The sequence below is a fragment of the Parasteatoda tepidariorum genome, chromosome 2, assembly GCF_043381705.1.
Source record: "Parasteatoda tepidariorum isolate YZ-2023 chromosome 2, CAS_Ptep_4.0, whole genome shotgun sequence".
Taxonomy (NCBI): Eukaryota; Metazoa; Arthropoda; class Arachnida; order Araneae; family Theridiidae; genus Parasteatoda; species Parasteatoda tepidariorum.
Window position 1 is genome coordinate 87,028,367 of NC_092205.1, and position 18,197 is coordinate 87,046,563.

Here is an 18,197-nt window from a genome sequence, read left to right on the forward strand (position 1 = left end):
AAAAAATTTGAGAGACATATATCAAGTAAAAATTAAATATTCTACAAAACGTAAAGACCAAGCGAGAATATAACACTTTAATTTAGACAAATTGTTCCATCATATCGTTATTGCGACCTGAAATCCAAATCGTTTTCTTCTTGAAATAAAACGATACAAATTCCAGCTTATAGCTCACACAAAACTAAATAATAAATAAATGGAATCTTTTTTTAACAGTCTCTACGAACTAGTTTGCTGCCACTAAAAAAATATGCTTGAGCAAAAATAACTCAAATATAGCTTAAATAACTGCAATCCAAGTTTGATTTAACGCAAAGCAAGTATTTGACTAAAACATCGGCGTATTTAACTGTTAGTTGAGTTAGAAAAATGTCACTCTTTTTGGAGAAGGAAAAATAACTCCTTCATTTTTTTTTTTTTTTAATTTTTTTTTTTTAATTAGGGTTTTTTGTTGAATTATTAGTTTTGATTTCGCGACATAAATGCTTAAAGTGAAATAATTAAGTTAAAACTCTTTAGTTATTATTTGAGGAAAAAACGTTGACCTATGATAAAATGAGACCTTTAGTACCTAACAGGTAAATTAAAAATCTAAAAAAAGAAATTAAAAAAAAAAGAATGAAATTAAAAAGTACATAATATTTTTCAAATAAAATTCGTATTGGCATTATATTCTTTTTTCCATATCATGGCTTCCACCTGATGCTTTTTTAAAAATTGCATCAAGATGGTTTGTGCTTCATAAAAGTGAAAAGCTGGTAGTTAAATCATGTCGTACTCAGATTGTTTTTGGATTAAATAAGAAACCTAGTCTACAAGGACTTATTGGAATTTATAATGACTGTTAATCAAGACTGTTTTTTAGGTGAAAAATAACTTTAAATATCTCTAGATAACCACGAAACTATATTGCTTGTGAAAGCAAACTAGAAATGGAATGGTTTTACTACCAGTTTTTTCGATTTTCCGGGCTACAAACAACCCTGCTGTTTAAATTCTTATATGCCGCATTGAAAAGTGGTGTATTGCAATAAACAGCCAATCTATTTACTGATTATGCAACAAATATTTAAGGCAAATTGTTCGTACCATTGGCAATTTATATTTACCAACGAATGTGTTTGCATCAATAATCACAGAATAATATTTATTTAAACTATATTTCATTCTTCAATAAATATTTCAGCCAATTCATATTTTCCCTCAATAAGCTTTTCAATGGCTTCTCGATACAAATAGACACAATGTCAACAACCTCAAAATGTAATTTTAGTAAAGAACAAAATTGTTGCTTTGTCAATAAAAAGAATTATTGCTCTAATCTTGTAACAATAAAAAAACGGTAAAGTTTGAAAACTAGATAATACTTTATTACCAGCAGTCTACAATTTAAAGGATTAGTGTGTGGACATAATGGAAGAAAAATTCAATTATGGTTCATTCTATGTTCACTCAAGCAAGCGTATTGTTTTCCGATTGTTCTTGCTGACAAGATTACTTGTGACGAATCGGGGAGTTTAAAATGGACGGCAATAAATGGTCGGGGAATTTTTCTGTACGAATTTTTTTTGAACAGCAATAATTAAAAGCTGAGTTGTTTTGTCCTTATGGAGTTTTAAAAAGAAAGATACTTCCTAATTTTGCTTATAATCTAGGATTGGGTAACCTTTTTGGGAAGTGTGTCAATTTCAGAAGAAAATAAACATGTGTATCACTTCCAACTTTCCCAACATGATAAAAATATGAGAAGTGGAAAAAATTATGAAAAATAGAAAAAGGTGAAAAAAGAAAATTATGAAAGCATATGGAGATTAAAATTTAAAAAAAAAATTTATGCCTATTTTTAGAAAAAAAAGAGATAGGATCTTCATCTGTTGTATTTCGTGGATTACTAAGTTTTGAAAAATCAATAAAGTGGAAAATCGATTCTTCCCCGAGAATTATTACACAGTGAAGATAAGGTGTGCCATGGGAAAACAGTTCCTGCTCTCACATTTCCGTCGTTTTTCTTTCTCAGTCAAAATTAGCTTCTATAGACGTAAAATGACCCCACTTGATTTTAATAGATTTTTTTCTGTAAGTCTGGAAATTGAGATTTAAAAAATAATATAAGAAAGTACAAACTTAGTCTTTATTGTTAACATATGAAGTTTAGTAAGTTATGGTACGAAGTTTAGTATATTGCTGGAAAGTATTTCATTTTAAAGAACTATCGGATTGTCATTTGTAGGACTTTTAAATTCGCATTATGATTAGTTCTTAAAGAAGCTAACGAAATTAGGTGTTTTGGATACATGATTCAGTAAATCTTGAGCGAAAGTTTTAGTTTATTATGTTCTTGAAAGAAAACATTTAATCACAATGGTTCAAATCTACAACAGTATTTGACAACCAAATCATGTAAATTTGGAAAATTATTTGTCGGTACAAATTTTCAAAATTCAAGACAGCTTCGAGTATGAAAGATTTTACAGGTTTTGACGAAGTTCTTTAGGTCGTAAATAGTATTTTTTTTATATTAGTCTATAAGTCTTTTACTGTCGTAGAGGCTCCGTTGACGACAATGACTCCGTTGACAAAAGGAGTAAACGTACTGCAGGTTAGTAATATATATTTTAAACGAATTTTTCATATATAATTGATAATACGTCTTCGCTAAATATAAATTGCAAATATTTGTCATTTAGTTTTCTTTGATTGTAATCGTCTATTGTGATGTAGGTTAAAAAAAGTTAAATAATTATTCTATTCGTATTAAGGAAGTAGTTACTAAATTAGTTACATTAATAACAATGGGGAACAAATTTGTAGCTGCATTTATACACGTACACGAGGGAATTTTAAATCTGAAATTAGTTTTTTTCCCAAAGTTAAATTTTTTCAAAATGGTATTTTAAGTTCAGTTTATTCTTTTGTCAGAATATACAAGTTTATAAAAAATATATAGGTTTATAAACATATATATGCACTTATCTGCTCCTTTGAAAATAACACTAACTAGAAAAAACATATGACCTAAACTTAACGCATCATAAACTAAAATGTACTATAGCCTTATTTCTACTACACCCTACGTATCAGAGAAGTAAGGATACTTGGAAGTCATTCTAGGGTAAGAAACTATTATTACTGGACTATTTTATTAAATTACATGAAAACTGCACCTTGTAGAGAGAATTCGATTAGCAGATTTAATATCAGCTATATCTAAGAATCTAAGATCTCTTTTTAAAAAAAATATGCAACAGAAATTTTTTCTCTCCAAGTGTTACTCTTTGTATCTCGACAACTACCGCTGAATACTGCAACAACCAATTTATCGGTTGATGTTCATTTAATCTGAGTTTTCACATCTAATAAGTAATTGTTACCTTAAAGCATTGTGACCTCTATTTTAAATGGAGGGTTTTTCTAGTTATGGTAAAAATAACTGTATATGTTTAATGATTTCAGCCACTTCAGCTTCATTAAAATAATTTAATTTTAGCTTTGAAGAAATGCATAAAAACTTGATATATAATGCCATGATATGTTAAGTATTAGCTGAATGGAAATAAAAAATCACATTTCTTGCTCTATCAGTGCTACAAACAGGGATTTTTTCTTCTTTTTTTTACTTACTAATTCATTTACAGGAATTTGAACTGTTTTGCTAAATGGCTCAAGAAGTAGAGAGTTCGCCTTTTCATAATTTCAGAATTGAGTCGGTTATAAAGAAAATAAAAAGATTTTAAAATTTGGTAAAAAAATATAACACTCGAAAACTACTTTGCCTTAAAGCGCATGTTAGGTAAATTGCGTATGTTAGGATGATGCTACATATTGTTTATTTCACTGGAATCAATTTGTTTATTATGTTTTTAAATTAATATTGAAAAGCAATTTTTATATATTTTATAATATTTGAACTAGAAACACTTATATAACTGAGAATGTAAATATACACCAGTAAATATCCATAGAAAAGCACTTTTAAATTATTCTATCCTATTTGAGCAAAAAATACTGTTAGCATCATTTTAAATGTAAATATTCCTTAAAAAGTGCTCTTTTTCTAAATATTTTATGAAATTTAAACTAAAAACTCTAATAATATTATTGTGAATTTAAATATAAATTGCTAAATATACATCAAAAAGCACTTTTTAAGTATTTAGTAATATTTAAACAAAAACACTGTTAATACTATTATGAATATAAGAATACAATGCTAGATATGTATTAGAATTCACAATTAAAATATTTTATAATATTTAAGCAAAAATACTGTTCATATTATTTTGAATGTAAATATACATTAAAACACTCGTTTTAAATATTTTATAATATTTACGCTATATTTTTCCTTAATTGTGAATGTAAATATATGTAAATAAAATTAAAAAGCTTTTTGTAAATGCTTTATAATGTTTAAACTAAAGTCATCGTTAATATTAGTGTGAATAAAAATATATATCTTTTAAAATAGATTGAAAAACTTTTTTACTATTTAGATATTACATTTAAACTGAAATCCCTTTTATTATTATTATGAATATAAATATATATTAAAAAATTCCTATCAAATATGTTATGAAATTGAAACTAAAACATTGTGAATATTATTGTAAATACCAATATTATTGCATTGTTAAATATGCGTTAAAAAGCACTTTTTGAATACTTTATAGTATTTAAACAAAGAACACTGTTATTAATATTATCACAAATATAAATATCTATAGTTAAATATATATTGTAAAATATACATTGAAAAGCACTTTTTAAATACTTTAGAATATTTAAACAAAAACAAGGTTAATATTATTAATGTAAATATGAATTAGAAAAGATATGTCAAAAAGAGCTTTTTTAAATATTTTGCAATATTTTAACTAAACACTCATTTAATATTGTGAATGTAAATATACATTGCTACATATATTTTTAAGAGCAGTTTTTAAGTATTTTATTATATTTGAATCAAAAACAATGTTAATATTGCTGTCAATGTATGTAAATATACACTGTTGAATCTTCATTAAAAAGCAATTTTTAAATATTTTATTATATTTAAATAAAAAAACAATGTTAATATTGCTGTCAATGTATGTAAATATACACTGTTAAATCTTCATTAAAAAGCAGTTTTTAAATATTTTATTATATTTAAATAAAAAACAATATTAATATTGCTGTCAATGTATGTAAATATACACTGTTAAATCTTCATTAAAAAGCAGTTTTTAAATATTTTATTATATTTAAATAAAAAAACAATGTTAATATTGCTGTCAATGTATGTAAATATACACTGTTAAATCTTCATTAAAAAGCACTTTTCAAATATTTATAATTAATTAAAAAAACTTAATATTATTGTGAATGTAAAATTTTACACAGTGAATTATATTAAATATATCTAATATATATATATATATATCTAATGATTTTTTAGTAAATCAGTATTGAGAGCAACATGATTGAAGAGTCCAGTGGTGCATAATCTTCTTTTATTAAGTTGCGATGGTGAAATAGCAGTTTAACCCCTCTCCAAAGCGGGAGAGGGGGGACACATATCCTGTCTAAGCTGACGGATTTTATTTAGCAAAACAAACAACAAAAAGCCACGCAAAATCTTGCGGTCTGCATTTTATAGGATGATTAAAAAGAGTAAAAAGTCCAGCCATATGGTTTTTTCTGTATTCTTACGCCTCATCAAATTTATTTATTACTCAAAGCAAATCGTTTAATCTTTCCTTATATGGAAGTGAAAGATCTTAAAATAACTTCTCTTTTGAAGTATTAATCTAATTNTATATATATATATATGCAATATTGGTTCCTCATTCCCAATAACCCCAAAAAGCGTGAACAGCTGGACGAGCCCATTTTACAAACAAACTAAAAATAAACACATTTACTTCCCATCGTCCCACGTCAAAATCTATAATGAATTTAAATTTGTACGCTCATCAACATCAAACTCACCATTCATTGAAGATAAAACCGAGAGGTCAAGGAGGTCGCAATCCAAAAAAAGGCTGACCTAACAGCATTTGAGAAGTCAGGTAAACAGCAATTGAAAGTTGACGGATATTTTTTTTTCTTTCCTGTTGAAGAATTTTTCACTTTCTCTTAATAACCGTGGAAGAATAGAGAGATAGGGATAAGAGAGAACAAGAGGATGGGTTCATCAGTGGATCTAAAATTGTGGACATGGTAGTGGGGGGAGGTCAATTCCAGTAAGGAAGTGGGTCATACCCTCTTTAGGGTACTGTGGTGACTTTTCTCCTCCCCCCCTCTCCGTGTTCATTTCTTGTGCTGAGTAATTTTGAGATGAATGGAATATATAAAGAGAAGTGAGAGTGAAATTTTCTGACAGTACACTTTCACTTCTTTCCAAAAGCATTTGATTGCTTTCATCGCTGAAAGGATTGCTTCGTTGAATTTTTTTGATTCATATATTTTTCAACCAAAGTAAGTTCTTTTTAAATATATTTGCAAATTAAAAATGTAAATAATTTCTTTTAATGCTTATAATAATTATTTTTGTATTGACCAAGAGATACTTTTAGTCCGTTAAATTCTTTAAAATCTTTGGAAAAAATAAATAAGAAATAAATGAGCAAAAATATTTTGAAATGTAGAAATTGAACGCAATTTTCATTCATCCAAAATCATCTGATTGCCTTCGTCGCTGAAAGGATTGGTTCGTTGAATTTTGCGATACTTGTACTTTTCAACCAAAGTAGGTTCTCTTTAGATATCGTTGTAAATTAAAACTGCGGAAAAAAATTTTTTTTTTCCACATTTGAAAAAAAAAATAGTTTGTATTAATCTAAAGTTACTCTTAGTTCGTTAAATTCTTGAAAAACTTTGGGGGGAAAAATAAGAAATAAATGAAAAAAAAAATATTTTGAAATCCAGAAATTGAAAGCGATTTTCATTCTTCCAAAAGGATCTAATTGCTTTCATCGCTGAAAGGATTGCTTCGTTGAATTTCGCGATACTTGTACTTTTCAGCCAAGGTAGGTTCTCTTTAGATATCGCTGTAAATTAAAACTGCAAAAAAAAAATTTTTTTCCATATTTGAAAAAAAAAAGTTTGTATTGATTTAAAGTTACTCTTAGTCCGTTAAATTCTTGAAACACTTTGGAAAAAATAAATAAGAAATAAATGCGAAAAAATATTCTTAAATCTGGAAATTAAAAGTAATTTTCATTCTTCCAAAAGGATCGAATTGCTTTCACCGCTGATAGAATTGCTTCATTGAATTTTTGAATTTCGTTGAAGAAAAAATAGATTCAAAATCTAGCTATTTTAGTATCGGTTACTTTCACTTCTCCCCAAAGCATCTGATTGCTTTCGTTGCTGAAAGGATTGCTTCGTTGAATTTTGTGATACTTATATTTTTCAACCAAAGTAGGTTCTCCTTAGGTATCGTTGTAAATTAAAACTACAAACATTTTTTTCATACTTGAAAAAATTTAGCTTGTATTGACCTAAAGTTACTCTAAGTCCGTTAAATTCTTGAAAAACTTTGGGGAAAAAAAAAAGAAAAAAATATTTTGAAATCTAGAAATTGAAAGCAATTGTCATTCTTCCATACGGATTTGATTGCTTTCATCGCTGATAGAATTGCTTCGTTGAATTTTTGAATTTCGTTGAAGAAAAAGTAGATTCAAAATCTAGCAATTTTAATATTGGTTACTTTCACTTCTTCCAAAAGCATCTGATTGCCTTCGTCGCTGAAAGGATTGCTTCGTTAAATTTTTTGATAGTTATATTTTTCAATCAGAGTTAGTTCTTCTTAGATATCTTTGTAAATTAAAACTGCAATTATTTTTTTTCATGCTTAAATTAATTTAGTTTGTACTGACTTTAAGTTACTCTTAGTCTGTTAAATTCTTGAAGAACTTTGGAAAAAATAAATAAGAAATAAATGCGAAAAAATATCTTGAAATCTGGAAATTGTAAGCAATTTTCATTCTTCCATAAGGATTTGATTACTTTCATTGCTAATAGAATTTATTCGTTGAATTTTTGTTGCATATACTTTTCAACCGAAGCAATTTCTTCTTAAAAATTTTGAATCAAAACTGCAAATCTATTTTTTATTTTATTTTTTGATTTTCATAAATTCAGTTTGTATATTATTTAGTCAAAGAAATTAATGAAAAAAATCTTAAATAATAAATATGTATCAAGTAAAAAAATAATATTCAAGTTAAGTAGTTTTAATAGCCGTTACATTCCCTTCTTCCAAAGGCATCTGTTTACTTTCATCTTTGAAGGCATGCGAAAAGGATCGTTTCGTTTAATTTTTCGTTCAATTCATTTTTTAATCAGAGTAAGATTGCAAATTAAAGCTAAAAATATTTTATTTTATTTCTGTTTCCATTTTTTTTTCTTTTTTTTTTCTTTTTTTTTGCTTTATCTTGTTTTTTACATTAGATTAGTATTGACCTAAAGTTTAACTAGCTCATGAAATTCTTGGAAAAAAAATTTGAAATTTAATAAATACTAAGAAAAATGGAATTATAATTATGAAGTTTAATTAACCGTTACTTTCACTTCTTTCAAAATCATATGATTGCTTTCATTTTTGAAAGCGTATTGAAAGTATCATTTCATTTAATTTTTCGGTGCTTTCATTTTTTCTTCTACACTATTGCAAATTGAAACTAAAAATATTTTACTTAATTTTTTTCCTATTTNATTGCTTTCGTCGCTGAAAGGATTGCTTCGTTGAATTTTGTGATACTTATATTTTTAAACCAAAGTAGGTTCTCTTTAGGTATCGTTGTAAATTAAAACTGCAAACATTTTTTTCATGCTTGAAAAAATTTAGCTTGTATTGACCTAAAATTGCTCTTAGTCCGTTAAATTCTTAAAAAACTTTGGGAAAAATAAATAAGAAATAAAGGAAAAAAATATTTTGAAATCTAGAAATTGAAAGTAATTTTCATTCTTCCAAAAGGATCCATTTGCTTTCATTTTTGAAAGCGTATTGAAAGGATCATTTCATTTAATTTTTTGTTGCTTTCATTTTTTCTTCGAGACTATTGCAAATTGAAACTAAAAAGAGTTTACTTAATATTTTTTTTTATTTCCTTGCTTTTCATTCATTTAGTTAATACCGGCCTGGAGTTGAAATTCTTAAATAATTTCAAAAATAAATAAATAATAAGAGAAAATGATATTATAAAATAAAAACGTTTTAATAATCACTTCTTTATAAAGCATTTGATTGCTTTCATCATCGAAAGCATTATGAAATGACCTCTGTAGTAAATTTTTCGTTTCATACTTTCCGAAATAAGTTTTTCATAATTTCTTCTAGACTAACGTAAATTTAAACTGTATTTATTTATAAATTTAGTTTGTATTGACATAGAGTTAAATTTGTAACCGTGGTATTCTCGAAAAAAAATTTGAAAAATAAATAAATAGGTAGTATGAAAAAGAAATTTCAATTTAGCAGTTTCAATTCACTTTCATTTCTTCTTAAAGCATCTGGTTGCTTTTCTCCAAAGTATGTTGAAAGGATAATTTATTAAAATTTTAATGAGTACATTTACAATAGGAGTACATTTTTTATGGCTTCTTTGAGATCTTTTCGAATTAGAGTTGTAAATATTTTTAATTTTCATAAATTTAGTATTAGCCTAATGGTTCGCATAGTCCTGGAAATCTTTTAAACATAAATTTGAAAAATTTTCAAATTAAAACATAAATTTCAAAAACTAGCAATTACGATAATAGTTACTTTTTTAATTTTTAAAATAATTAAACATTTTAAAAATTCTTGAGTTAATGGATGGTAAAATTTTTAAAAATTGTTTTTAATAAATCTATCAGTAGATTACTAATTTATTAATATAATTTAGTTATTAATAAATAATTTAATTTATAACTAGAATCAAGTTTAGCCTAGAGTTTCTGGTAATCCTTGCAATCCCTGAGAAAAAAATTTCAAATATTAACAATTGTGTTGCTAATTTAGTTTTAGCTATAATTTAATTTTTAAAAATTTATGTTCAAAGAATCTTTAATTTTATAATTTTAGTGGTTCATATGTTGAAAAAATTAATAACCCTGTATGTGCTTTTATTTCTCCACGAAACTAATTATAACGAAAAATTTTTGAATTGCAATTGTTTTTTCAATTAACCAATACCATTTTAAAAAGTCAATTGCAAACCTGCGAATTTGTATCCATTCCTGAGATGATACTTCTACTCTGTAAAAAATTCCAGATGCGTAAAAAGTACCATTCTCTGTACTTTTCTGTAAAAAGTAACTGTTCTTTATATGCATTATCTGTAAAATCTATTTTCCTATAAAATTCATTTAAATATTAAACTTAAATATTATACCGTAAATTCCTTAAAATATTATACCGTAATTTTTACAGAAATATTTAATTCGTGTAATTCAGTGATTTTATAGTAATTATTACAATAAACTACAGTATATGTGTTTTTTTTTTTTCCGTAACATGTTCTGGTAAAAAAGGATTTCACGGTGAAAGATACCCACATCTGAGGGTCGGTACTTCTCCCCATAATTTGTTACAGATTTTTTTACAGTGAAAGTGGTAATAAATTAACAGTTGGGAATATTTTATGTTTCGCCTGGGCTTAAACACACCATATTACAATTATCATGGGTTTCTATGCTTGTTTAAATTATGTAGGGGTGATCAAAATCATGTTAAATTTAGTTTATAAACCGAAGAATGTAAAAAACAGTATTAGTTTGATATCATTTTAAATATAAAAATAAAATCTTACGTAGGGTACGAGTATCCCAAGGGTACGAGAACAGTTTGGTGGGGGTTAAACGTTCGTATGCGAAATATTTTGCAAAAATCGAAAATTTCAAAAAAAATTTTTTAAAAACAACGCTAGCCATGAAAATCTACGATTACGTATTTTTCGATTGGCTACTTTTCGCAGTTGATAATTGGTTCACAAAATGGTTCACAGTTAATAATTAGTGGTGTCAGCTAGTTGTGATTTTTAACTTTTGTACAATTTTTTTATAGTAAAAAATACATTCATTTTTTTATTAGTGGTACACAGCGTGACAAAAAATTTTGAAAGGGTACGCAAAAGTCATAAATCTGAGAAACACTGCCTTAAAGGATGGCATAAAAACCATTTATACGGTTAAATTTACTTTTCAATTTCGCATTTTTAATTAAATTTTTATTTTTTGTTAAGATAATAAGAACTGCAATTTTGAAAACCAGAATTTCCAGTAGACCGTTACCGTATGAACGAAAAAATTCCTAAGCGAATGGTTTAAATACCATATATTTTGCTTTCATTAACTCGAATTATGTATATAGTTTTTTTTCAAACCAGAAATGTCATTACCATACAGTAATGTTTTTCTACCAGGATTTTTTCTCTGTACTTAGTAATTAAACAGGATTTTTCTCTGTGTAAAAATGTTAAGTGTAGTGGCGAATGCAAAATTATTAAAATGTGTATTTTTCATCAATTTTTCAGTCCCTTTTTTAAGTTTTCTTTAAGAACTCTTTATAGGAAATATCTTAAAATGTGCAAACCATTAAAATCAATTTGCCAAATTTTATTTTATTAGCACATTGCACTCGAGAGCTTTATGTCGGAATCATTTTTAAATTATTCCTCAATAATAGTCATTATCAGCCACTTATCAATTTGCAAGTTTAAAACTAATAGTAGTTGCTAGCAGCTATTTTATCTTATAAGATATAGGTGCCAACAAATACTATCGTTGATACAACTTTTTCTTACTCTTTACATTTATGTCTCGCATAAATCTTTTTTTAAAAAGTTAAATTTAGAGTTTTTTAGCCTACCATAGCAAGTTAATAATTCATGCAAACGTATGTGCGAGCAGATAAATTAAACACACTAGGGAACGCATTTTTTGTTGAAATTTATAAAAATATTAGATCTTGTCTAATTCGGGAGTGGGGATCTCAACTCTGCTCGTCTGTGCATCTGTTTTGCTTCCTAAGCTACAGATTTGTCTCAAAATGACAATTTTAGTTTACTTTTTGTCGAAATGAACTAGCTTAAACACGTTATATTTAACGGGTGGTTATGTAGAAAAGCGAACAGGAAAGTCTGTGCCCATCATCAGGATTAAATCTGTATAGGTACCCATGCCCGGGAATGTCGTTCTACGCAGCTATGGGCACTTCTCTGTTATGAACTATTTAGATGCACACGAATAATAAGGAATTTCAAAATAAGGAACCACACTTAGCGGCATATAACGATTTTTTTGCTCTTTTTTAAATGACATTTTTGACGAAACTATTTTGACTATTTTTTTCTGAATGTACAAGTTCAACAAATATATATACATATATATAAAAGGGAATCGCATAAATGTTGCGCAAAACTATGGGAGTTAGAGCGCAAGATCATGATTAAAATTGCATAGGATCTCATGCCCTGAAATGCCATCGTGCATGGCGCTTCCTTTTTACATAGCTGCCAATATGGATAGAAAAAATTCCAGTAGATTTTACGAAATAAAATACATTTCATGATGATTGTAGCGTAATGTACTAAATATTTTACACATAGAGAATTTTGAGGATTTTTACAATCATCAAAATAGAACGACTGCAATATTACCCAGTTATGATTGACATTAAACATACTTAAAATGTTATGTTTACTCCTAATTTCGAATATTAATAGTCATTTAATTCATCAAAGATAGTATTGAGATTTTTATAATTAATTTAAGAAGAGAGCTCTGAGTAAAAATAAATTGAGCATATTAGAACAAGAAATGTTTTGAGCTGATTTCTATAAATGAGGTTGGCTTCATTATTTATTAGTAATACTTATTTAAATATTGAAGCAATAATCTGAACAAAAATTTTATTTCAATCAATAGGGATTTTTTTTAGGAAACCTACTCAATTTTAGGGAATTTTCTGAAATGTGCAAAAACCAGGAGATTTTTATTAAACCAGTAGACCAGGAGAAGCTGGCAAAATCCAGTAGTTAAGTGGAAAATCCAGTAGAGTTGGCAGCTATGCTTTTATGACCCGTTCAGAAGCACGCGAGGAAACAATTGAAATACTAAGCAATTTTAATCCTGATTATGTGCCCTAACTCCCCTAGAAGTTTGTCACAGCATATATGCGATTCCCTGTTATATATAACTCTTTTTAACTTGTACATTTCGACAAAAAATAGCAAAAATTGCTTCGTCAAAAATATAATTAAATAGAACAGCAGAAGAACCTAATTTAGAGAGAGAAACCGATAACAGATTTGAAATCAGCATCAGTAGATTTAAAATCAGAAAATATCTAAAATCCGTTAAAAAATCTCATGCAAGATGAAAGTTGCAAGTTCGCCGAATTCCAGATATGATTTCTGCGAATTTTTTTAAATGCTACGAATTGTGTTAAAATTATTTATTGCGTTTGGCTTTTTAATTTATTACTCCCATTCTACAGGTAATTAATTTCAAAATTTATTATTTGTTAAGCATTTAAAAGAATCGATCAATATCAAAATGATAATTTAACGAGAATCCCGCTTTTTTTGGGTGGATAGTTTAAAACTTACAATAGAATGGTTTAGACTTTGAGGAAAGGAAATTCATCCCGTTTTAAAAATTCAAGACAAATCGTTATTCCTAAGTGTCTATTCGATGTTTGTCTGTACCTTAAAATAGCATGGATGCTGAAAGATGTTTTTTGTATTAGATTTTATTTAAAAAAAAGCATTAATATTGTAAATTAAAAGAAATATTTTTATTAAGAAATTTTTCCTTTCAAAGTTTTAATCAAATATATAGGCATATTTGCAATTATCACTCAACATTATGAATTGTAATAAAATTTTTAAAAAATCTTAATTTTCCTGAAAAAATGAATAACAAAAGTTTTAAAATAAATCTAAAACAAAAATTGGGTAACAAATAGTGTGATTACATAAAAGAAAAAAACCTTTTTTTTTTATAAATGAAAAAGAAGTTGACCTGTATTTTCTAAATTAAAAACCAGTCAACTAATTTGCTATAAATTAAATGTATATATATATTTAGCGCAAGCCATATATTTTACTTATCTGATTCCTGCTTTAATTTTAATTTTTAAGGAAACAGATTTCTTAAAAAATTCCTTTTTGGAAATTTAATTAAAAGTAACAAAAAAAATCTGAAGAAGGCGTCTTTCGAGGAAATTTATTTCCGAATTTCAAAATTTTAACCTAAATATCTTAATGAACACGAAGATTTAATCTCTTATTGTATTAGTTGATTTATTATACTGGCAAAGTAAGTGAANATATATATATATATATATATATATGATCCCATGCCCGGAAATGCCGTCGTGCCTGGCGCTTCCCTTTTTTATGACCCGCTCAGAAGCACGTGAAGAATCAATTGAAATACTAAGCAACTTTAATGCTGATTATGCACCCTAACTCCCCAGAAGTTTGTCGCATCATATATGCGATTCCCTATTATATATAACGCTTTTAAACTTCGACAAAAAACAGCAAAAATAGTTTCGTCAAAAATGTAATTTAAGGAGAACAACAGAAAAACCTAATTTAGAGAGAGAAACCGATAGCATATTTGAAATCGGCGTCAGTAGATTTAAGATCAGAAAATATTCAAAATCCGTTAAAAAAATCTCATGCTAGATAAGAGTTGCAATTTCGCCGAATTTCGGATATGATTTCTGTGAATTTTTTGAAATGTTACGATTTGTGTTAAAATCATTTACAATTGCGTTTGGCTTTTTAATTTATTACTCCCACTCTAACGGTAATTAGTTTCAAAATTGATTATTTGCAATTGGTGAAGCATTTAAGAAAATCGATCAATATTAAAATGATAATTTAACGAGAATCCCGCTCTTTTAGGGAGGATAATTTAAAACTTACAATAGAACGGTTTAGACTTTGAGGAAGAGAAATTCATCCAGTTTTAAAAATTCAAGACAAATCGTTATTCCTAAGTGTCTATTCGATGTTTGTTTGCACCTAAAAATATCACGGACTCTGAAAGATTTTTTTTGTATTATATTTTATTGGGAAAAAATTAATATTGTAAATTAATAAATATTGTAAATTAATTTTGTAAAGTAATTAATATTGTAAATTAATTTTGTAAATTAAGTAATATTGTAAATTAATTTTGTAAATTAATTAATATTGTAAATTAATTTTGTAAATTAATTAATATTGTAAATTACTCAATATTGCAAATTACTCAATATTGTAAATTACTCAATATTGTAAATTTTTAAATCAATTATTTTTAAATTAATTATTATTGTAAATTAATATTGTAAATTATTTTTATTAAGAAATTTTTCCTTTCAAAATTTCTTAATCAAATATATAGGCATATTTGCAACTTATCACTCGACATTATGAATTGGAAAAAAATCTAAATATTCAAAATTTCCTGAAAGAATAAAAAACAAAAGTTTTAAAATAAATCTAAAACAGAAGTTGGGTAACGAATAGTGTGATCACATTAAAAAAAACTTTATTTTTATAAATATAAAAGAAGGTGACCTGTATTTTCTAAATTAAAAACCAGTCAACTAATTTGTTATAAATTTAAAATATATATAGATTAAGTGCAAGCCATATATTTTACTCATCTGATTCCTGCTTTAATTTCAATTTTTAAGGAAACAGATTTCTTGAAAAATTCTTTGTTTGAAATTTAATTAAGAGAAACAAAAATAATCTAAAGAACACGTCTTTCGAGGAAATTTACTTCCGAATTTCAAAATTTTAACCTAAATATGTTAATGAACACGAAGATTTAATCTCTTATTGTATTAGTTGATTTATTATACTGGCAAAGTAAGTGAGTGTTCCATTTTAAAAAGTCCTCTTTTAAAATGAAATGTTTTGAAAAGAATTCACTCTTTTACATTCAAGAAAGAAATTTCATTGAAGTTCCGCGAATTAGTTTAAATCGTTAGGTTTAAAAAGTAACCATTATTTTATCTCCCATATTCCAATTTTATAACTAAATTGTGCTTTTCTATTTTAGATTTTTATCTATAAAGAACGCGTTGATTTTGTAGGCATAAGTATTTTTAAATGTATGTTAAGAAAAAAATATTAATTTAATTTTAAGAAAGAAATGTTAATTAAATGCTAAAAAAGAAATTTTATGTTAATTTATTTAGAGAAAGAAATTTCATTCTAAATTTCTCATTTCCGTTAATCAAAGACCATTATTTCATTTTCTAAGAGGTGGCAAAATCGGAATATGGATATATTTCCTTTGAAAAAAATAATCCATACTCTTGGTCAAAAATATTTGGAAATATCAATGCTTGGTCCATTTTTGTCTCCATATTTTAAAATTTTTAATACTTGTAGAAACCCCGTACTTCTTATCGGAAAAGATGAAGGAAGGGTATTAAGAATATTTCATTTTACCGAGACTTTCAGAAGAGTAACGTATTCGTAACATATGTATATTAACAGTTATAACATGCATATTATGGAATTTAGTTTAGTTTATTGGTATAACATAAATTTGCAGACTTGTGCGCTCAATTAAGATTTATAAATCTTTGTCAAGCAGAAAGGAAGATAGCGCAATACAGAGAGGGACAGCACGAAACAGGGTAATAGCGGGATTCGAACCCGTTATCTCCACGCTTCGCACAGCGTTTGGCGGGTGATACCGCTCGATAAGGGAGGCCCCTATATATTATAAGAGAACTTTGCAAATGAATGCATATATTGTATTTGTTAGTAGTTGTTGTGATTGACTGTTAACTTCAAAGGAAAAAGGGTACTTAAATAAACACGTATTTAATATTGATATCATGATTGGCATATGGAAACTTTGCAGCAAAACAAAAGTTTATTTTATTTTATTTTAAAAAATTAAAAATGATTTTCTTAAGATGTCATACAATTTTTTGACATTTCTGGATAACTAGCAACTCTGTAAAAAGTCGTCAAAAGTCACTCTGTAAAAGTAGTCAATCGAAACAGGTTAAAACAAACAAAAATGTCTATCTTTTTTTTTTAATTTCAGGTTATTATTAAAAAAAGATTACCTTACGATTTTAGATTTAAATGTATATCCTTCATAACGGTAATGCTTAGTAAGAGTTACAATTTAACCGTTCAATTTTGAAAGAAGTAGAACAAATAGTGATTATTTCTTTGCCATCAGTTTAAGTTCAAAAAATCATCTTTCACTTTAAGGTGAAAATTAAACCAAAAGGAAAATATCAAAGTGATTTTAAAAACTTTATAGTAATTAACATCAACTGTAATAAACGCCAAGAAAAAAATTAAATAAAATAAAATAAAATAAAAATAAATAAATAAAAATTTCAAATGTGATTGATATACTATGCTACTGGTTATGACTATGGTCTTTTAAAATTTCATCTCACAGTTTTTCAGATTTATATCTTTATGAATTTTCATTAGGATTAAAATATTCCGAATTGAAAATATTGAAATTTATAAAAGTATCGAATTTATCGAGAGTTTGAGTAATATTTTGTAGCTTATCGTCGTCATTACAAATATTCTAGAATATTTAAAGTTAATCCTTCAAATCATTAAGATTGCATCGTAGTGTTCGCATTATTATTCTGCACGCTGTACCTGCAAAGCGAATTGCATATAACATTCTGAATGAAGTGGGAAAAGAAAAATATCTTTTAACATCGATTTCAAAGAATTAATTTGAATACAAAATAATGAGGTTTTTATTAGCCATTAAAATTTCAATTGGACTTACTAATTATGATTTTAATGAAGTGTGCTAATTAAAACGTGTATCAAAAATAGTCATTTTCCTTGTCAATCACTAGTGATTACTGTACTAAAAATAAATTTATGTTGATTTGCTAAGATAATAGATTTTCTTAGCTGAGTAAGGTTCTTTTTAATTACATGCAATCTTAAATGTGTCAAATCTTCCATCTAATTGCAAAGAAATGTAATAAATTTTTATTGACAGTTTAAATATGTCGGTAGTTCTACTGACCAAAATATTGCCTTTGCACTGACATATATACTGACATTGACGAGAGTTTTCTGACAGTTCCACTTCCATTGATCGATATATGAAAGTTTAAAAAGCTCCAAATGAGTTCTCCAGTCATTTCTTTTTCGTTTTATTACCACTTGCTCAACCTGAATCGAAAAGTAATCATATATATATATATATAT

At 26.6% G+C, this 18,197-nt stretch overlaps 1 protein-coding gene across 2 annotated transcripts in view; it reads left to right on the forward strand.

Annotated features, from left to right (window-relative positions):
- The first annotated feature begins 6,315 nt into the window (after nt 1-6,315).
- The window catches only part of LOC122272178 (H/ACA ribonucleoprotein complex subunit 1), a 15,389-nt gene continuing 3,507 nt past the window's right edge, over nt 6,316-18,197 (forward strand). The window contains exon 1 of one of the 2 annotated variants that reach the window (XM_043055477.2): nt 6,316-6,462. The gene's annotated coding sequence lies outside the window, so the exon portion shown is untranslated. Of the gene's footprint in view, nt 6,463-7,390; nt 7,408-18,197 lie in introns of those variants that run through there. The other variant, XM_071177864.1, reaches the window with a different exon arrangement.